Consider the following 21,463-nt stretch of genomic DNA (forward strand, 5'->3'; position numbering starts at 1 on the left):
TTGATTATTGTTTTATCCTTGATTGAACCCATTGTTGTTGTATCCTTGATTGAATCCTTGGCCAAACCCTTGGTTAGCTTGGTTTCCTTGGTAAAAGTTTTGATTACCTTGGTTCCCTTGGTTACCCCTATAATCTTGGTATGCTTGATATTGGTTGGCAAAGTTTTGGTTTGATCCTTGGTTGTTGTTGAATGAGGGTCTAGGTGGACGGTTGGAAAAATTGTTAAATGCTTGGAAAGCATTCACCTCTTGCACATTGTTCCCATCAAAGTTGTTGTAATGGTTATTTGCACATACTTCATAAGTGTGACCCATCCCTCCACATGACTCACATGTTGATCTTTGCATCACTTCTTCCATGGATGGTCCATGAGAAGTGGTAGTTTGATTCACTTGGTTTACTTGCTTCTTCTTACTCAACTCTTCAAGCTTTTTGGTGAGCATATCAAGCTTAGCATTAGTCTCCACATTCACTAAGAATTCGGGAGGGTGCTTGCTTCTTCTCAAGACATTCACTCTTGTGCCATAGTTTGCCTCGGAGTCCACCATTTTCTTGATTAGAGTCGTGCCCTCCTCTTCACCCAAATGATCGAATCCCCCTCCCGCGGAGGCATTCACCATTTCTTTTGTCCTTGGGAGCAAAGTTTGAAAGAAGGTTTGAGTCACGTACCAAGCCGGGATCCCATGATGAGGGCAACTAGCAAGTAAATCTAGGTACCTATCCCATGCCTCTCCTAGGGACTCTCCTTCCTCTTGTTGAAAGGTATGAATTTCGTTCCGGAGCATAGCGGTCTTTGATGATGGATAATACTTCTCTAGGAACGCCTTGGCTAAGGCATCCCATGTAGTAAATGTGTCCGGAGGGTGCACATTCAACCAACGATCCGCCTTGCCCGTTAGAGAAAATGGGAATAACATCATCCTTAGTGTATCCTCGGATACCCCATTCTTTTTCATCATAGAGACCTTCCTCTTGAACCTCCTTAGGTGAGCATGAGCATCTTCTTCAATGTGTCCTCCAAACAAGTCTTTTTCAATTAGGCCAACTTGAGCCGGGTGCATCTCAAAATTGTTTGGAGCCAAGATGCCAAAATTGATGGGGTTACAAGCATCATTATGGTTTGGACGGTTATGGTCACGTAAAGCCATTGGTGGTGGTGGTGGATTTGGTATATGAGAGGGTGGTGTTTGAGGTGGGTTATTTGGAAGTTGGAAGTTGTGAAATGGATTTTCTAATGGAGGCTCAATTGTAATGTTTGGTTGTTGTTGAGTTGTGTTTTCAATGAGAGGTTGGATGGGTGGATTTGCTTGGTTTATGGTTGCTTAAGAAGAGGTTATAACCCTTGCAATGGTCCTATTCCTTAAGGCTCTAAAAAGCCTTTCGGGATCGGAGTCAAAGAGCAAAGTTTGGTGGTTCCTCCTAGGCATACAACTTGACAAACCGTAAGACTCCTAGTGCTTTTACACACTAGGGTAAGGCAAAAATCACACACACTTTACAAGAAGCACACAAACTACACAAACAAGCAAACAACAAGACTAAGACTAAGCCTAAGACTCTAACTAACTAAGCATAACCTAACGCCATCCCCGGCAACGGCGCCATTTTGATGACCGGTTTTTGCCGTCACTTCCGGTACCAAAAACTATTTATAAAGAACCAAATAAAAGTAGTATTTATTCGGGTGTCGAACACAAAGATGGCGGGGGTTAGATACTTGGTCGGTTTTAGTCTTTAGTTTAGTCAAATAAAAATAAAGTTGTTGATTAATATAAAACTAAGATGCAAACAAGTTAAATTAAACTAAAAGGGATTGTATTCAATTCATGTAAGAACTAGAGTCTACGAGTTCACTTGGGTAGGAGGGTATAAAACAAGATCAAAACAAGACATGGGTGATGACAATGGTCAAGGAATTAAGACTAATTTCCTAATCACCTCGAGTTCATTAACAAGTTGTCACTTAATTAATATGAACTCAATACTAACATGGCATATAGACCTTCCAATAGCATAAGCATCAAGACAAGCCAAACATGTCAAAGAAAGAGTCAAACTTTCGTTCAAACTATTCTACGAACACTTAATATGCATGAGAACAAGACCGATCGATCTACTAATCGTAGCATAAAGACCATCCAATAGCTTAAGCGCCAAGACAAGTTAAACATGCCAATAAAAGACTCAAACTTTCGTTTAAGCATTTCATCGAGCACTTCATATGCATGAAAGTAATTACCAAGTAATCACCCAATTCCAAATGTTAATAACCCATTTTTACACCCATTAATGACCCAAGATCCCCCTAAACTCTAGATGAGACTACTCACTCATGTTCATAGATGAGAAATCACCAACAATTTCCAACAATATACAAGTAAACATTGTAAACATGATAAAGACTAATACTTTTGATGAATAACAATTAAACAACATAAGAAATGTAAACAAATGAAAATAATGTAAACAAAAGATGAGAATTGTACCAACAAAGAGGAAAGTAACAATCTTGGATAATAATGGAAGAATGAATTTCTTCTAATCTTCAAATACAACCCAAAATACTAATTGTATACTAATGAGAGATGAAGAACTTGCATAAACAAAGGAAGAATTAAACTAATAATTAAAGAAAGATAGCAAATTTTATTGAATGAAAATGAGAAAGGAAATATTAGGGTTCTACAAATATTTGAGAGGATGAACTAACTAGTCTAATTCTAATCTAATTTCTAAGGTAAATGGTGTTGTGTGTTGTAGTGTGGTGGAGTCTTTATACTAGTCTAATTAGTAACAATAATAATAATAATAATAATAATAATAATAATAATAATAATAATAATAATAATAATAATAATAATAATAATAATAATAATAATAATAATAATAATAATAATAATAATAATAATAATAATAATAATAATAATAATAATAATAATAATAATAATAATAATAATAATAATAATAATAATAATAATAATAATAATAATAATAATAATAATAATAATAATAATAATAATAATAATAATAATAATAATAATAATAATAATAATAATAATAATAATAATAATAAACTAATGGACACACGCCAAATGACACAACCATCCACTAATTGAAACAAAACAAAAGCAATCAAAAGGAGAAAAGGGGCAAAACGAGACAACACGCAAAGATCGCATCAAATGGGTCTCAGCCGGCTCACCGGCCGCCGGCTGTGCACCGGCACAAAACCCGCTGTAAACTTGAGGTGAAATTGATAGGATTTAGAGCCGGTTGAGAGATCGGCAGACGGTTGACCGATCAGGAGGACCATCTTGAGAATTGTTGCGGAATGGGAGCCGGTGGGGCGGCTCAGAGCACAATTGGTGATGGTTGAGGAAGGTGAAGGTGATCAGATGAGGTGCCGCTGATATGGGTTTGGGGACGGAGGAGCAGGTGCGGCTTGTCGAGGGGCTCGAGTCTTGGTGGTTGTTGGTGACGGTGGAGTTGCTGTGCTGCCATGGTGGTCTGCTGATGATGCGAATGATGCGTTGGCGGTTGCTGGATGTCGTAGGATTGAACGGAGATGGTATGGTTATGGTAAATGGAGGGAGCTTGGCTATTAAATGGAGATTTTGCCATTGTTATTAGAAAATGGTGATGGGGGATTTGGATTAGCAGGAGGAGAGAGTGAATGAAAGTGGAAATGGTGAGGATGAAGTGTCAGGTTTGATGATGAATGAAAATTGCAGGGGAGTTGATGACGGGAGTGTGACTTTGGTAAAGTCATTTGGCCATTTGACTTTTCTTTAGGACACAATCACAAATATCTCCATTTCTTTACGATTTGACTTCGTCTTGACCCGTCGCTTTATTCAATATACGATTCCGTTCTTCTCCGCACCTACATGACAAAATAAAACCAAGCAGTATCAAATACTCGAGATACACCAATTATTCGAGATAAATGCAATAAAACTAATTACTTCTAATTAATTAACAAAATGAGCTTTTTAACATTTAAAGCACACAAAAACGAGTCAAATATAAGATAAAAGCATGGGTAAAATACAACTAAAATGCTACTTATCACTACCGTGAGGACATCAAAGCAGGCCGTGTCGTTCATGTTGGTATGTCATCTTATATTCATATGATTGAGATTAACCATGCAAGTTTCGGAACTTGGGTACTTGATACCGGTTGTGGTTCTCATCTGTGTAATCATTTGCAGGGCCTAAAGAACATCATACCTCTCGAAAAAGGTGATGTGGATCTGCGAGTCGGGAATGGAGCACGAGTTGCTGCTGCCTCGAAGGGAACATATGTAATCCAACTCACTAGTGGTTTTGAGTTATCTTTAAATAACTGTTACTATGTACCCAGTTTATCTAAGAACATTATTTCTGTTTCCGTACTTGCTAAAGACGGTTTTGCATTTTCAATAAAGGATAATAGCTGTATTTTTTCTTTTAATGAAATGATTTATGGCAAAGCAGTTTCCATGAATGGAATTTATATCTTAGACCAAACCACGGATGTATTACACGTGAATAATAAGAAATTAAAGGTTGGTGACAAAGATCAAACCTATCTATGGCATTGTCGAATGGGACACATAAATGAGAAACGCGTGAAGAAACTCGTCGATAATGGGACTATTCCCGCATTCGATTTTTCTACATATGGCACGTGTGAATCATGTCTCATTGGCAAGATGACTCGAATTTCCTTCAAAGGTGTTGGAATGCGCGCTAATGACCTATTAGGACTCATACATACAGACGTATTTGGACCTATGTCAATTACCGCTAAAGATGGCTATAGATATTTTATCACTTTCACGGACGATTTGAGTAGATACGGATATGTCTACTTAATGAAGCATAAAAGTGAATCCTTTGAGAAATTCAAGGAATACCAGAATAGGGTACAGAACCAACTGGGTAGAAAGGTTAAAGCACTCTGTTCAGATCGGGGTGGCGAATATCTTTCAAATGAGTTTGATCAACATCTTAAAGACTGTGGAATCGTTCTACAGTTAACTCCACCAGGAACACCACAATTAAATGGTGTGTCCGAACAGAGAAATCGAACCTTACTTGATATGTTTCGATCCATGATGAGTCACACGGTAGTGCCTGATTCATTATGGGGTTTTGCTCTTTTGTCAGCTGCTCTTATACTTAACCGAAGTCCGACTAAAGCTGTCGACAAGACTCCATATGAAATGTGGAAGGGAACGGTCCCTAACTTGTCCTTTATTCGGGTTTGGGGCTGCGAGGCTTATGTCAAGTGGAGACACGAGGATAAGCTCGGCCCGCGATCGGTTAAGACATACTTTATAGGTTATCCAAAAGGAACATTTGGTCATTACTTCTATTCGCCTACCGAACATCGAGTTTTTGTTGCGGCTAGTGCGACATTCTTAGAGAAAGAATTTCTCGAGAACAAAACGAGTAATAGAACCTTCGAGCTGTCGGATATTCCAGAACCAACAACCGAGGAACGGATGGAGGAAGTGGTTCCTCCAACTGATGATACGGTTAATATTCCTGAGGAACCTAGGAGGTCGGGTAGAGACTATCATCCTCCGGACAGATACATTGGTATGGTCGAGGAGAATGACATTTTACTTCTAGAAAGTAATGAACCCACAACCTATAAAGGTGCTATGGCCTGTTCCGACTCAAAGCTATGGCTTGAAGCCATGCAATCCGAGATGAACTCCATGTATGAGAATAACGTATGGGATCTAGTTGATTTACCTAATAAGGTAAAACCTCTACAGTGCAAATAGCTTTACAAAATAAAGCGTTCTGTAGACGCGCAACCAGATACCTATAAGGCACGACTTGTGGCAAAAGGTTTCACTCAAGTGCACGGATTGCATTATGATGAGATTTTTGCACCTGTAGTCATGCTATGTTCCATTCGTATAATCTTAGCGATTGCCGCATTTCATGATTATGAGATTTGGCAAATGGATGTGAAAACCGCCTTCTTAAACGGTTATTTGGAGGAAGAGTTGTACATGGTGCAACCCGAAGGTTTCATAGATCCTGAGCATCCTAAGAAAGTATGCAAGCTTAAGCGTTTCATTTATGGACTTAAGCAAGCTTCTCGGAGTTGGAATCATCGCTTCGACCAAGTGATAAAAGAGTATGGTTTCACTCGATCGGTCGAAGAACCATGCTTATATATCAAGTCAAGTGGGAGCAAGATTGTATTCTTGATATTGTATGTCGATGACATACTCTTGATTGGGAATGACATTCCTCTCCTATCTTCGGTTAAAGAATGGTTGAAGAACCACTTCCAGATGAAAGATCTGGGTGAGGCACAGTGCATTTTGGGAATCCGTATCTACCGAGATAGATCACGACGGACGTTATCACTTAGTCAGGAGTCTTATTTGGATAAGATTCTTGAGAGGTTCAACATGACCAACTCCAAGAAGGGGAACCTTCCAATGACGTCTGGGATGCAGTTGAGCAAGTCTCAGTCACCCACGACACCTGAAGGGATAGAGCGCATGAGTCGTGTTCCTTATGCATCTGCAATAGGATCGATCATGTATGCCATGATATGCACACGTCCAGACGTGGCATATGCATTGAGTATAACGAGTCGGTACCAAAAGACTCTAGGTGAAAGACACTGGATATATAGCTGTCAAAAACATCCTCAAGTACCTACGAAGGACTAAGGATTAGGTATTGACTTATGGAGGCGATACTAAGCTATGCGCAATCGGTTACGCAGATGCTAGCTTCCAAACGGATCGAGATGACTCAAAATCTCAGTCCGGGTTCGTCTTCACTCTTAATGGTGCTGCGGTCAGCTGGAAGAGTTCCAAACAGAGTGTTGTAGCAGGTTCTACTACTGAATCCGAGTACGATGCCGCTTCGGAGGCAGCAAAGGAAGCGATATGGATGCGTCAATTCTTACAAGGACTTACAGCAGTTCCTAGTTCGAATGACCCAATCACCATCTATTGTCACAATAGAGGTGCCATCTTCCAGGCTAAGGAGCCAAAGTCTAGCAACAAATCTAGACATGTACATCGGAAAGCTCACCTGATCCGTGATTACGTGGAGCAAGAGGAGATAGTGATAGACAAGATCGCGACGGATGATAACATCGCGGATCCTCTCACTAAACCGTTGAATTATGATAAGCATGTAGGGCACGTTATTTCCATGGGAATTAAACGTGTTCCTGAGTTGTAGTACTTGATTATGGATTTGATACATTATCTTTTTCATATACTATAACTTCATCGTTTTATATATAATATTTTGTTTTTCATGTGGATTGTACTGACAACATTGAACGCCACAAAGTGAACTGAATTACATTATATTTGTTTTGGTCCGTAATCGCCAATGTGAGCTGATAACTCCGGCTATTATATTGTGCAGTCGATTGATGGTGGGTTCAACGACCCATAAGTCAAACGGTTGACTGATCGATCACAGATGCGAGATTATGACGATACCTCGTAGGACAACTTTTTGTGACAACGTAATGGAGTCCTAAATGTTTAATAACATTCGGTGCCAGGTCGTGGATAGGACATCCATTGTGTTCCTAGAGTCGATTCTTTTGACTATCGATTGTCTCTTGAGATTAAGGCGCTTTTGGGTGACTTTGGTTTCTTTCTCACGGTCTGAATCGGAGGCTAAGTAGATTTTTTCTGGGTCATTTCATCTTGTGCTTACATCTCAGGAGGATTCGAGTTGAGGAAAATATCCAACCCTTATCAGGTATAGTTATTTCTCAGGGCCACTCGAGGAGTTGTAACTGAAATGCATGGCCATGCTCGAATGTTGATTCGTTTATCAGTTAAGTTACTCTCTAGTCGGGGAAACCACTCTCGATATTGATCGCTTGTAAAATACGACCTTTGTGAATACGGATTTGCAAATTGTTTTACATTGAGTGGGAGAAATTTTAGGATATGAAAATCGGTTATCGCACATACACTTGTGAGGACAAGTGGGAGTTTGTTGGAGCTTGTGTCCTCCACAAATTAGTGTGATAACAATTGTAAATCTCTTACAGGTTCACAAGGGTATACTTCGTATATTTAATCAGTTGATTAACGTTTACCTAATAACGGTTGGCTTGCTAGAAAGTTTGACGTTATTATCATACAGATGGCGTTGATCAACTGGTCCCTAAAGGTCACACCTATAGGATGTGTTTGAGAAATGTGGTTATAGAAATATAATCACGTTGATGCCCAATATGACTAAATAGTTAGTCAATGTGTTGATGAGATAATTATTTAATGAAAATTAAATAATATTAGTTGAGACGAATTAACTGTCAATTCGTAAATTAAATATAATAAGTTATATTTAATTAAATGTATGTAATGTTAGCTTGGACGAATTAATCTGTTAATTCGTAATTAAATGTAATCAGTTATATTTAATATCAACAAAATGAATGTGTCATAGTGGTAATAGTGAGGGTACACATACCAAGAGGTCTTGGGTTCGATCCTCACTAGATGACAATTCAACATATTTTATATATTTTTGGAAAGACCAAAAATAAGGAGATTATACTCCTTATTTCGGTCAGATGGGCCGAAATTAGGAAAGATTTATTCTTCCTAATTGACTCCCATATTTCGGTCAGTATAATAAAGAAAGGGAGATGATTATTCTAGCCTAATTCTTTTTCTTGACCTAGCCTCCTCTCTCATCAGAAAAAACACAAAACAACTAAATTTTACAGAAAATTTTAGATCGATTCTAGCATTATCATAGGGCATATCTCATATCATCTTGGGTGCAACTGATAGGCGAATATCAACTTTGATATTGTTCTTAGGCCGTTTTTGCTAGGACCGAAGGTTATTTCTGAATCTTTTACTTTGTTTATGTATTTATTTTATGACTTGTGATCATCACTGTTAAAATCGTTATAATCCTTGCATAATAAGGGAAGTATACAGATTATTTCCCACAAGTGGTATCAGAGCCAAGGCCACGAATTTTAATTTTGATGATTTTCATAAAATTGTTTGTAAACAACTATTAGGGTTTGCGAGAAAATATGTAATCGGCTGTTTTTTGAGCCGTGGAATTTTTTTTTTTTTCGTTTCCGTTACTGTTTAAGGATGAACAGTATTATTTCCCACACCTCGGACGCGTGATAAAAAACCGGGAGAAAAAGAAACAGGGTCCGGTACGACCTTCCAAACGGCTCAAATTAAGTGTATAGTACACGGTTTTCCGAGATTCTAGGGTGCCGGAACAAAATTCTCCGGAAATCAGGAAGAAAGTTCCTCGAGTCAGATAAAGCGGCACGCAAAATTTGAGTAGCAACGAAAGACATTAGGGGGTGCCGGTATGCCATAAACAAGTATTCGTCGAACCTCGGATAATCGTGAAATATGTATTAATACTCGTTATCCGAGGCTGAAATGGAATAGGTTAACTTCTGAAATGATCTCGGACGCGTGATGAAAAAACTGGGAGAAAAACAAACAGGGTCCGGTACGATCTTCCGAACGGCTGAAATTGAAGTGTATAATACACGGTTTTTCGGGATTCCAGGGTCCCGATACAAAATTCTCCGGAAATCGCACAGAAATTACATCGGGTCAGATAAAGCGGCCACGCAAAATTTAAGTAGCAATGGAAGACATTTGGCGGTGCCGATATGCCATAAACCAGCATTCGTCGAAACTCGGATAATTGTGGCAAATGTATTAATACTCGTTATCCGACGTTGAAATCGAACAGGTTAACTCGTTAAATGAGCTCGGGCGCGTGATAAAAAAACTGGGAGAAAAAGAAACAGGGTCTGATACGGCCTTCCGAACGGCTGAAATTGAAGTGTATATAAATACACGGTTTTTCGGGATTACAGGGTCCCGGATCAAAATTCTCCAGAAATCGCGCAGAAAATTCCTCGGGTAAGATAAAGCGGTCACGCAAATTTGAGTAACAACGAAAGACATTTGGGAGTGCCGGTATGCCATAAACCAGCATTCGTCGAACCTCGGATAATCGTGAAAAATATATTAATAATCGTTATCCAAGGCTGAAATGGAATAGGTTAACTCCTGAAATGACCTCGGACGCGTGATAAAAAAAACTATGAGAAAAAGAAACAGGGTCTGGTACGGCGTTCCGAACGGCTGAAATTGAAGTGTATATAAATACACGGTTTTTCGGGATTACAGGGTCCCGGATCAAAATTCTCCAGAAATCGCCCAGAAAATTCCTCGGGTGAGATAAAGCGGCCACGAAAAATTTGAGTAGCAACGGAAGACATTTGGGGGTGCCGGTATACCAAAAACCAGCATTCGTTGAACCTCGGATAATCTTGAAAAATGTATTAATACTCGTTATCCGAGGCTGAAATGGAATAGGTTAACTCCAGAAAACCTCAGACGCGTGATGAAAAAACTGGGAAAAAAGAAACAAGGTCGGGTACGACCTTCCGAACGGCTCAAATTGAAGTGTATAATACACAGTTTTTCGGGATTCCAGAGTGCCGGAACAAAATTCTCCGGAAATCGTGCAGAAAGTTCCTCGAGTCAGATAAAGCAGCCACGCAAAATTTGAGTAGCAACGGAAGACATTTGGGGTGCCGGTATGCCAAATACCAGCATTCGTCGAACCTCGGATAATCGTGAAAAATGTATTAATACTCATTATCCGAGGCAAAAATAGAATAGGTTACGCGTGATGAAAAAATCAGGAGAAAAAAAACAGGTTCCGGTACGACATTCCGAACGGTTTAAATTGAAGTGTATAATACACGGTTTTTCGGGATTCCAGGGTGCCGGAACAAAATTCTCCGGAAATCGCGCAGAAAGTTGCTCGGGTCAGATAAAGCGGCCACGCAAAATTTGAATAGCAACGGAAGAAATTTGGGGGTGCCGGTATGCCATAAACCAGCATTCGTCAAACCTCGGATAATCGTGAAAAATGTATTAATACTCGTTATCCGAGGCTGAAATGGAATAGGTTAACTCCTGTAATGACCTCGGACGCGTGATGAAAAAACAGGGAGAAAAAAAAACAGGGTCCGGTACGACCTTCCGAACGGTTCAAATTGAAGTGTATAATACACGGTTTTTCGGGATTCTAGGGTGCCGCAACAAAATTCTCCGGAAATCGCGCAGAAGATAAAGCGGCCACGCAAAATTTGAGTAGAACGGAAGAAATTTGGGGGTGCTGGTATGCCATAAACCAGCATTCGTCGAACCTCGAATAATCGAGAAAAATGTATTAATACTCGTTATCCGAGGCTGAAATGGAATAGGATAACGCTAAAATGACCTCGGAGGCGTGATAAAAAAAAATCCGGGAGAAAAAGAAACGGGGTCCGGTACGACCTTCCGAACGACTCAAATTGAAGTGTATAATATACGGTTTTTCGGGATTCAAGGGTGCCAGAACAAAATTCTCCGGAAATCGCGCAGAAAGTACCTCGGGTCAGATAAAGGGGCCACGTAAAATTTGAGTAGCAACGGAAGATATTTGGGGGTGCCGGTATGTCATAAACCACGATTCGCCGAACCTCGGGTTATCGTGAAAAATGTATTAATACTCGTTATCCGAGGCTGAAATGGAATAGGTTAGCTCCTGAAATGACCTCGGACGCGTGATAAAAATAACCGGGAGAAAAAAAACAGGGTCCGGTATGACATTCCGAACGGCTCAAATTGAAGTGTATAGTACACGGTTTTTCGGGAATTCAGGTTGTCGGAACAAAATTCTCCGGAAGTCACGCAGAAAGTTCTTCGGGTTAGATAAATCGGCTACGCAAAATTTGAGTAGCAACGGAAGACATTTGGGGGTGCCGGTATGCCAAAAACCAGTATCCGTCGAACCTTGAATAATCGTGAAAAATGTATTAATACTCGTTATCCGAGGCTGAAATGGAATAGGTTAACTCCTGAAATGACCTCGGTGGGGTGATGAAAAATCCGGGAGAAAAAAAAAAAACAGGGTCCGGTACGACCTTCCGAACAGTTCAAATTGAAGTGTGCCGGAACAAAATTCTCCGGAAATAGTGCAGAAAGTTGCTCGGGTCAGATAAAGCGGTCACGCAAAATTTGAGTAGCAACGGAAGAAATTTGGGGGTGCCGGTATGCCATAAACTAGCATTCCTCGAACCTCGGATAATCGTGAAAAATGTATTAATACTCGTTATCCAAGGCTGAAATGGAATAGGTTAACTCCTGAAATGACCTCCGCCGCGTGATAAAAAACCGGGAGAAAAAACCAGGGTCCGGTACGACCTTTCGAATGGCTCAAATTGAAGTGTATAATACACGGTTTTTCGGGATTCAAGGGTGCCGGATAAAATTCTCCGAAAATCGCGCAGAAAGTTGCTCGGGTCAGATAAAGCGGCCACACAAAATTTGAGTAGCAACGGAAGAAATTTGGGGGTGCCGGTATGCCATTAACCAGCATTCGTCGAATCTCGGATAATCGTGAAAAATGTATTAATACTCGTTATCTAAGGCTGAAATAGAATAGGTTAACTCCGGAAATGAGCTCGGACGCGTGATGAAAAAACCGGGAGAAAAAGAAACAGGTCCGATTTACCTTCCGAACGGTTCAAATTGAAGTGTATAATAAACGGTTTTTTGGGATTCCAGGGTGCCGGAACAAAATTCTCTGGAAATCGCGCATAGGGTAAAGCGGCCACGCAAAATTTGAGTAGAACGGAAGAAATTTGGGGGTGCCGGTAGGCCATAAACCAGCATTCGTCAAACCTCGAATAATCGTGAAAAATGTATTAATACTCGTTATCCGTGTCTGAAATGGAATAGGTTAACGCCTGAAATGACCTCGGAGGTGTGATAAAAAAAATCAGGGAGAAAAATAAACGGGGCCCGGTACGACCTTCCGAACGAGTCAAATTGAAGTGTATAATACACGGTTTTTCGGGATTCAAGGGTGCCGGAACAAAATTCTCTGAAACTCGTGAAGAAAGCTCCTCGGGTCAGATAAAGGGGCCACGCAAAATTTGAGTAGCAACGGAAGATATTTGGGGGTGCCGGTATGTCATAAACCAGCATTCGTCGATCTCGGATAATCGTGAAAAATGTATTAATACTCGTTATCTGAGGCTAAAATGGAATAGGTTAGCTCCTGAAATGACCTCGGACGCGTGATAAAAATAACCGGGAGAAAAAAAACAGGGTCCGGTACGACCTTCCGAACGGCTCAAATTTAAGTGTATAGTACACGGTTTTTCAGGATTTCAGGGTGCCGGAACAAAATTCTCCGGAAATCACGCAGAAAGTTCTTCGGGTTAGATAAAGCGGCTACGCAAAATTTTAGTAGCAACGGAAGACATTTGGGGGTGCCGGTATGCCAAAAAACAGTATCCGTCGAACCTCGAATAATCGTGAAAAATGTATTAATACTCGTTATCCGAGACTTAAATGGAATAGGTTAACTCCTGAAATGACCTCGGAGGCGTGATGAAAAATCCGGGAGAAAAAAAAACAGGGTCCGGTACGACCTTCCGAACAGTTCAAATTGAAGTGTATAATACACGGTTTTTCGGGATTACAGGGTGCCGGAACAAAATTCTCCGAAAATCGCGCAGAAAGTTCCTCGGGTCAGATAAAGCGGCCACGTAAAATTTGAGTAGCAACGGAAGACATTTAGGGGTGCCGGTATGCCAAAAACCAGCATTCGTCGAAACTCGGATAATCGTGAAAAATGTATTAATACTCGTTATCCGAGGCTGAAATGGAATAGGTTAACTCCGGAAATGACCTCGGACGCGTGATGAAAAAACAGGGAGAAAAAGAAACAGGGTTCGGCACGACCTTCCGAACGGTTCAAATTGAATTGTATAATAAACAGTTTTTCGAGATTCCAGGGTGCTGGAGAAAAATTCTCCGGAAATCGCACAGAAAGTTCTTGGGTCAGATCAAGCGGCCACCCAAAATTTGAGTAGCAACGGAAGACATTTAGGGGTGCCGCTATTCCAAAAACTAGCATTCGTCGAACTTCGGATAATCGTGAAAAATGTGTTAATACTTGTTATCCGAGGCTCAAATGGAATAGGTTAACTCCTGAAATGACCTCGGACGCGTGATAAAAAATCGGGAGAAAAAGAAACAGGGTCCAGTACGACCTTCCAAACGGCTCAAATTAAGTGTATAGTACACGGTTTTCCGGGATTCTAGGGTGCCGGAAAAAAATTCTCCGGAAATCAGGAAGAAAGTTCATCGGGTCAGATAAAGAGGCCACACAAAATTTGAGTAGCAACGAAAGACATTTGGGGGTGCCGATATGCCATAAACAAGTATTCGTCGAACCTCGGATAATCGTGAAATATTTATTAATACTCGTTATCCGAGGCTGAAAAGGAATAGGTTAATTTCTGAAATGATCTCGGAGGCGTGATGAAAAAACCGGAAGAAAAACAAACAGGGTCTGGTACGATCTTCCGAACGGCTGAAATTGAAGTGTATAATACACGGTTTTTCGGGATTCCAGGGTCCCGATAAAAAATTCTCCGGAAATCGCACAGAAATTACATCGGGTCAGATAAAGCGGCCACGCAAAATTTAAATAGCAATGGAAGACATTTGGCGGTGTCGATATGCCATAAACCAGCATTCGTCGAAATTCGGATAATTGTGACAAATGTATTAATACTCGTTATCCGACGCTGAAATCTAACAGGTTAACTCGTGAAATGAGCTCGGGCGCGTGATAAAAAAACTGGGAGAAAAAGAAACAGGGTCTGGTACGGCCTTCCGAATGGCTGAAATTGAAGTGTATATAAATACACGGTTTTTCGGGATTACAGGGTCCCGGATCAAAATTCTCCAGAAATCGCGCAGAAAATTCCTCGGGTAAGATAAAGCAGTCACGCAAATTTGAGTAGCAATGAAAGACATTTGGGTGTGCCGGTATTCCATAAACCAGCATTCGTCGAACCTCGGATAATCGTGAAAAATGTATTAATACTCGTTATCCAAGGCTGAAATGGAATAGGTTAACTCCTGAAATGACCTCAGATGCGTGATAAAAAAACTGTGAGAAAAAGAAACAGGGTCTGGTACGGCGTTCCGAACGGCTGAAATTGAAGTGTATATAAATACACGGTTTTTCGGGATTACAGGGTCCCGGATCAAAATTCTCCAGAAATCGCGCAGAAAATTCCTCGGGTAAGATAAAGCGGCCACAAAAAAATTGAGTAGCAACGGAAGACATTTGGGGTTGCCGGTATGCCAAAAACTAGCATTCGTCGAACCTCGGATAATCGTGAAAAATGTATTAATACACGTTATCCGAGGCTGAAATGGAATAGGTTAACTTCTGAAATGATCTCGAACGCGTGATGAAAAAATCGGGAGAAAAACAAACAGGGTCCGGTACGACTTTTCGAACTACTCAAATTGAAGTGTATAATACACGGTTTTTCGGGATTACAGGGTGCCGGAGAAATTTTTTCCGGAAATCGCGCAGAAAGTTGAGAGGTCGGATAAAGCGGCCACGCAAAAGTTGAGTAGCAACGGAAGAAATTTGTGGGTGCTGGCATGCCATAAACCAGCATTCATCGAACCTCGGATAATCGTGAAAAATGTATTAATACTCGTTACCCGAGGCTGAAATGGAATAGGTTAACTCCTGAAATGACCTCCGATGCGTAATAAAAAAAAGCGGGAGAAAATGAAACAGGGTCCGGTACGACCTTCCAAACGGCTCAAATTGAAGTGTATATAAATACACGGTTTTTCGGGATTACAGGGTCCCGGATCAAAATTCTCCAGAAATCGCGCAGAAAATTCCTCGGGTAAGATAAAGCGGTCACGCAAATTTGAGTAGCAACGAAAGACATTTGGGAGTGCCGGTATGCCATAAACCAGGATTCGTCGAACCTCGGATAATCGTGAAAAATGTATTAATACTCGTTATCCAAGGCTGAAATGGAATAGGTTAACTCCTGAAATGACCTCGGACGCGTGATAAAAAAACTGTGAGAAAAATAAACAGGGTATGGTACGGCCTTCCGAACGGCTGAAATTGAAGTGTATATAAATACACGGTTTTTTGGGATTCCAGGGTGCCGGAACAAAATTCTCTGGAAATCGCGCATAGGGTAAAGCGGCCACGCAAAATTTGAGTAGAACGGAAGAAATTTGGGGGTGCCGGTAGGCCATAAACCAGCATTCGTCGAACCTCGAATAATCGTGAAAAATGTATTAATACTCGTTATCCGAGTCTGAAATGGAATAGGTTAACGCCTGAAATGACCTCGGAGGTGTGATAAAAAAATCAGGGAGAAAAAAAAACGGGGCCCGGTACGACCTTCCGAACGAGTCCAATTGAAGTGTATAATATACGGTTTTTCGGGATTCAAGGGTGCCAGAACAAAATTCTCCGGAAATCGCGCAGAAAGTACCTCGGGTCAGATAAAGGGGCCACGTAAAATTTGAGTAGCAACGGAAGATATTTGGGGGTGCCGGTATGTCATAAACCACGATTCGCCGAACCTCGGGTTATCGTGAAAAATGTATTAATACTCGTTATCCGAGGCTAAAATGGAATAGGTTAGCTCCGGAAATGACCTCGGACGCGTGATAAAAATAACCGGGAGAAAAAAAACAGGGTCCGGTATGACATTCCGAACGGCTCAAATTGAAGTGTATAGTACACGGTTTTTCGGGAATTCAGGTTGTCGGAACAAAATTATCCGGAAGTCACGCAGAAAGTTCTTCGGGTTAGATAAAGCGGCTACGCAAAATTTGAGTAGCAACGGAAGACATTTGGGGGTGCCGGTATGCCAAAAACCAGTATCCGTCGAACCTTGAATAATCGTGAAAAATGTATTAATACTCGTTATCCGAGGCTGAAATGGAATAGGTTAACTCCTGAAATGACCACGGTGGGGTGATGAAAAATCCGGGAGAAAAAAAAAAAAACAGGTCCTGCAGATGACGACCTTCCGAACAGTTCAAATTGAAGTGTGCTTAAACAAAATTCTCCTAAATAGTGCGAGAAAGTTGCTCGGGTCAGATAAAGCGGTCACGCAAAATTTGAGTAGCAACGGAAGAAATTTGGGGTCTTGGATGCCATAAACTAGCATTCCTCGAACCTCGGATAATCGTGAAAAATGTATTAATACTCGTTATCCAAGGCTGAAATGGAATAGGTTAACTCCTGAAATGACCTCCGCCGCGTGATAAAAAACCGGGAGAAAAAACCAGGGTCCGGTACGACCTTTCGAATGGCTCAAATTGAAGTGTATAATACACGGTTTTTCGGGATTCAAGGGTGCCGGATAAAATTCTCCGAAAATCGCGCGAAAAGTTGCTCGGGTCGATAAAGCGGCCACACAAAATTTGAGTAGCAACGGAAGAAATTTGGGGGTGCCGGTATGCCATTAACCAGCATTCGTCGAATCTCGGATAATCGTGAAAAATGTATTAATACTCGTTATCTAAGGCTGAAATAGAATAGGTTAACTCCGTAAATGAGCTCGGACGCGTGATGAAAAAACCGGGAGAAAAAGAAACAGGGTCCGGTACGACCTTCCGAACGGTTCAAATTGAAGTGTATAATAAACGGTTTTTTGGGATTCCAGGGTGCCGGAACAAAATTCTCTGGAAATCGCGCATAGGGTAAAGCGGCCACGCAAAATTTGAGTAGAACGGAAGAAATTTGGGGGTGCCGGTAGGCCATAAACCAGCATTCGTCAAACCTCGAATAATCGTGAAAAATGTATTAATACTCGTTATCCGTGTCTGAAATGGAATAGGTTAACGCCTGAAATGACCTCGGAGGTGTGATAAAAAAAATCAGGGAGAAAAATAAACGGGGCCCGGTACGACCTTCCGAACGAGTCAAATTGAAGTGTATAATACACGGTTTTTCGGGATTCAAGGGTGCCGGAACAAAATTCTCTGAAACTCGTGAAGAAAGCTCCTCGGGTCAGATAAAGGGGCCACGCAAAATTTGAGTAGCAACGGAAGATATTTGGGGGTGCCGGTATGTCATAAACCAGCATTCGTCGATCTCGGATAATCGTGAAAAATGTATTAATACTCGTTATCTGAGGCTAAAATGGAATAGGTTAGCTCCTGAAATGACCTCGGACGCGTGATAAAAATAACCGGAGAAAAAAAAGGTCCTAGATGCGACCTTCCGAACGGCTCAAATTTAAGTGTATAGTACACGGTTTTTCAGGATTTCAGGGTGCCGGAACAAAATTCTCCGGAAATCACGCAGAAAGTTCTTCGGGTTAGATAAAGCGGCTACGCAAAATTTTAGTAGCAACGGAAGACATTTGGGGGTGCCGGTATGCCAAAAAACAGTATCCGTCGAACCTCGAATAATCGTGAAAAATGTATTAATACTCGTTATCCGAGACTTAAATGGAATAGGTTAACTCCTGAAATGACCTCGGAGGCGTGATGAAAAATCCGGGAGAAAAAAAAACAGGGTCCGGTACGACCTTCCGAACAGTTCAAATTGAAGTGTATAATACACGGTTTTTCGGGATTACGGTGTCCCGGAACAAAATTCTCCGAAAATCGCGCAAAAAGTTCCTCGGGTCAGATAAAGCGGCCACGTAAAATTTGAGTAGCAACGGAAGACATTTAGGGGTGCCGGTATGCCAAAAACCAGCATTCGTCGAAACTCGGATAATCGTGAAAATGTATTAATACTCGTTATCCGAGGCCGAAATGGAATAGGTTAACTCCGAAATGACCTCGGACGCGTGATGAAAAAACAGGAGAAAAAAAGAAACAGGGTTCGGCACGACCTTCCGAACGTTCAAATTGAATTGTATAATAAACGCTTTTTCGAGATTCCGAGTCTGGAGAAAATTCTCCTGAAATCGCACGAAAGTTCTTGGTCGATCAAGCGGCCACCCAAAATTTGAGTAGCAACGGAAGACATTTAGGGGTGCCGCTATTCCAAAAACTAGCATTCGTCGAACTTCGGATAATCGTGAAAAATGTGTTAATACTTGTTATCCGAGGCTCAAATGGAATAGGTTAACTCCTGAAATGACCTCGGACGCGTGATAAAAAATCGGGAGAAAAAGAAACAGGGTCCAGTACGACCTTCCAAACGGCTCAAATTAAGTGTATAGTACACGGTTTTCCGGGATTCTAGGGTGCCGGAAAAAAATTCTCCGGAAATCAGGAAGAAAGTTCATCGGGTCAGATAAAGAGGCCACGCAAAATTTGAGTAGCAACGAAAGACATTTGGGGGTGCCGATATGCCATAAACAAGTATTCGTCGAACCTCGGATAATCGTGAAATATTTATTAATACTCGTTATCCGAGGCTGAAAAGGAATAGGTTAATTTCTCAAAATGATCTCGGAGGCGTGATGAAAAAACCGGGAGAAAAACAAACAGTGGTCCTGCGATCTTCCGAACTACGGTCAAATTGAAGTGTATAATACACGGTTTTTCGGGATTCCAGGGTCCCGATAAAAAATTCTCCGGAAATCGCACAGAAATTACATCGGGTCAGATAAAGCGGCCACGCAAAATTTAAATAGCAATGGAAGACATTTGGCGGTTTCGATATGCCATAAACCAGCATTCGTCGAAATTCGGATAATTGTGACAAATGTATTAATACTCGTTATCCGACGCTGAAATCTAACAGGTTAACTCGTGAAATGAGCTCGGGCGCGTGATAAAAAACGGGAGAAAAAGAAACAGGTCTGCACGGCCTTCCGAATGGTCGAAATTGAAGTGTATATAAATACACGGTTTTTCGGATTACGGGGTCCCTGGATCAAAATTCTCCGTAAATCGCGCAAAAATTCCTCGGGTAAGATAAAGCAGTCACGCAAATTTGAGTAGCAATGAAAGACATTTGGGTGTGCCGGTATTCCATAAACCAGCATTCGTCGAACCTCGGATAATCGTGAAAAATGTATTAATACTCGTTATCCAAGGCTGAAATGGAATAGGTTAACTCTGAAATGACCTCGGATGCGTGATAAAAACCGTGAGAAAAAGAAACAGTCCTGTACGGCGTTCGAACGGTCAATAAAATTGAAGTGTATATAAATACACGGTTTTTCTAGATTACAGGTCCCGATCAAAATTCTCCGAAATCGCGCGAAAAATTCCTCGGGTAAGATAAAGCGGCCACAAAAAAATTGAGTAGCAACGGAAGACATTTGGGGTTGCCGGTATGCCAAAAACTAGCATTCGTCGAACCTCGGATAATCGTGAAAAATGTATTAATACACGTTATCCGAGGCCGAAATGGAATAGGTTAACTTCAAATGATCTCGAACGCGTGATGAAAAAATCGGAGAAAAACAAACAGGTCCGTTTACGACTTTTCGAACTACTCAAATTGAAGTGTATAATACACGGTTTTTCGGGATTACAGGGTGCCGGAGAAATTTTTTCCGGAAATCGCGCAGAAAGTTGAGAGGTCGGATAAAGCGGCCACGCAAAAGTTGAGTAGCAACGGAAGAAATTTGTGGGTGCTTTGGCATGCCATAAACCAAAGATTCATCGAACCTCGGATAATCGTGAAAAATGTATTAATACTCGTTACCCGAGGCTGAAATGGAATAGGTTAACTCCCGAAATGACCTCCGTGCGTAATAAAAAAAGCGGAGAAAATGAAACAGGTCCCAGATCGACCTTCCAAACGGCTCAAATTGAAGTGTATATAAATACACGGTTTTTCGGGATTACAGGTCCCGGATCAAAATTCTCCGTAAATCGCGCAGAAAATTCCTCGGGTAAGATAAAGCGGTCACGCAAATTTGAGTAGCAACGAAAGACATTTGGGAGTGCCGGTATGCCATAAACCAGGATTCGTCGAACCTCGGATAATCGTGAAAAATGTATTAATACTCGTTATCCAAGGCTGAAATGGAATAGGTTAACTCCTGAAATGACCTCGGACGCGTGATAAAAAAACTGTGAGAAAAATAAACAGGGTATGGTACGGCCTTCCGAACGGCTGAAATTGAAGTGTATATAAATACACGGTTTTTTGGGATTCCGTGTGCCGAACAAAATTCTCCTGAAATCGCGATAGGGTAAAGCGGCCACGCAAAATTTGAGTAGAACGGAAGAAATTTGGGGGTGCCGGTAGGCCATAAACCAGCATTCGTCGAACCTCGAATAATCGTGAAAAATGTATTAATACTCGTTATCCGAGTCTGAAATGGAATAGGTTAACGCCTGAAATGACCTCGGAGGTGTGATAAAAAAATCAGGGAGAAAAAAAAACGGGGCCCGGTACGACCTTCCGAACGAGTCCAATTGAAGTGTATAATACACGGTTTTTCGAGATTCAAGGGTGCCGGAACAAAATTCTCTGAAACTCGTGCAGAAAGTTCCTCGGGTCAGATAAAGGGGCCACGCAAAATTTGAGTAGCAACGGAAGATATTTGGGGGTGCCGGTATGTCATAAACCAGCATTCGTCGATCTCGGATAATCGTGAAAAATGTATTAATACTCGTTATCCGAGGCT

The 21,463-nt window shown here is 41.1% G+C and overlaps 1 non-coding gene across 1 annotated transcript; it reads left to right on the forward strand.

Moving 5' to 3' along the window:
- Positions 1–679: 679 nt before the first annotated feature.
- LOC141593889 (small nucleolar RNA R71) lies at positions 680–786 on the forward strand. Its single transcript, XR_012521945.1, has one exon. It is a non-coding gene; the product is annotated as a small nucleolar RNA R71 (small nucleolar RNA).
- The last annotated feature ends 20,677 nt before the right edge of the window (positions 787–21,463 follow it).

This window comes from Silene latifolia, chromosome 7 (genome assembly GCF_048544455.1).
Source record: "Silene latifolia isolate original U9 population chromosome 7, ASM4854445v1, whole genome shotgun sequence".
Taxonomy (NCBI): domain Eukaryota; kingdom Viridiplantae; phylum Streptophyta; class Magnoliopsida; order Caryophyllales; family Caryophyllaceae; genus Silene; species Silene latifolia.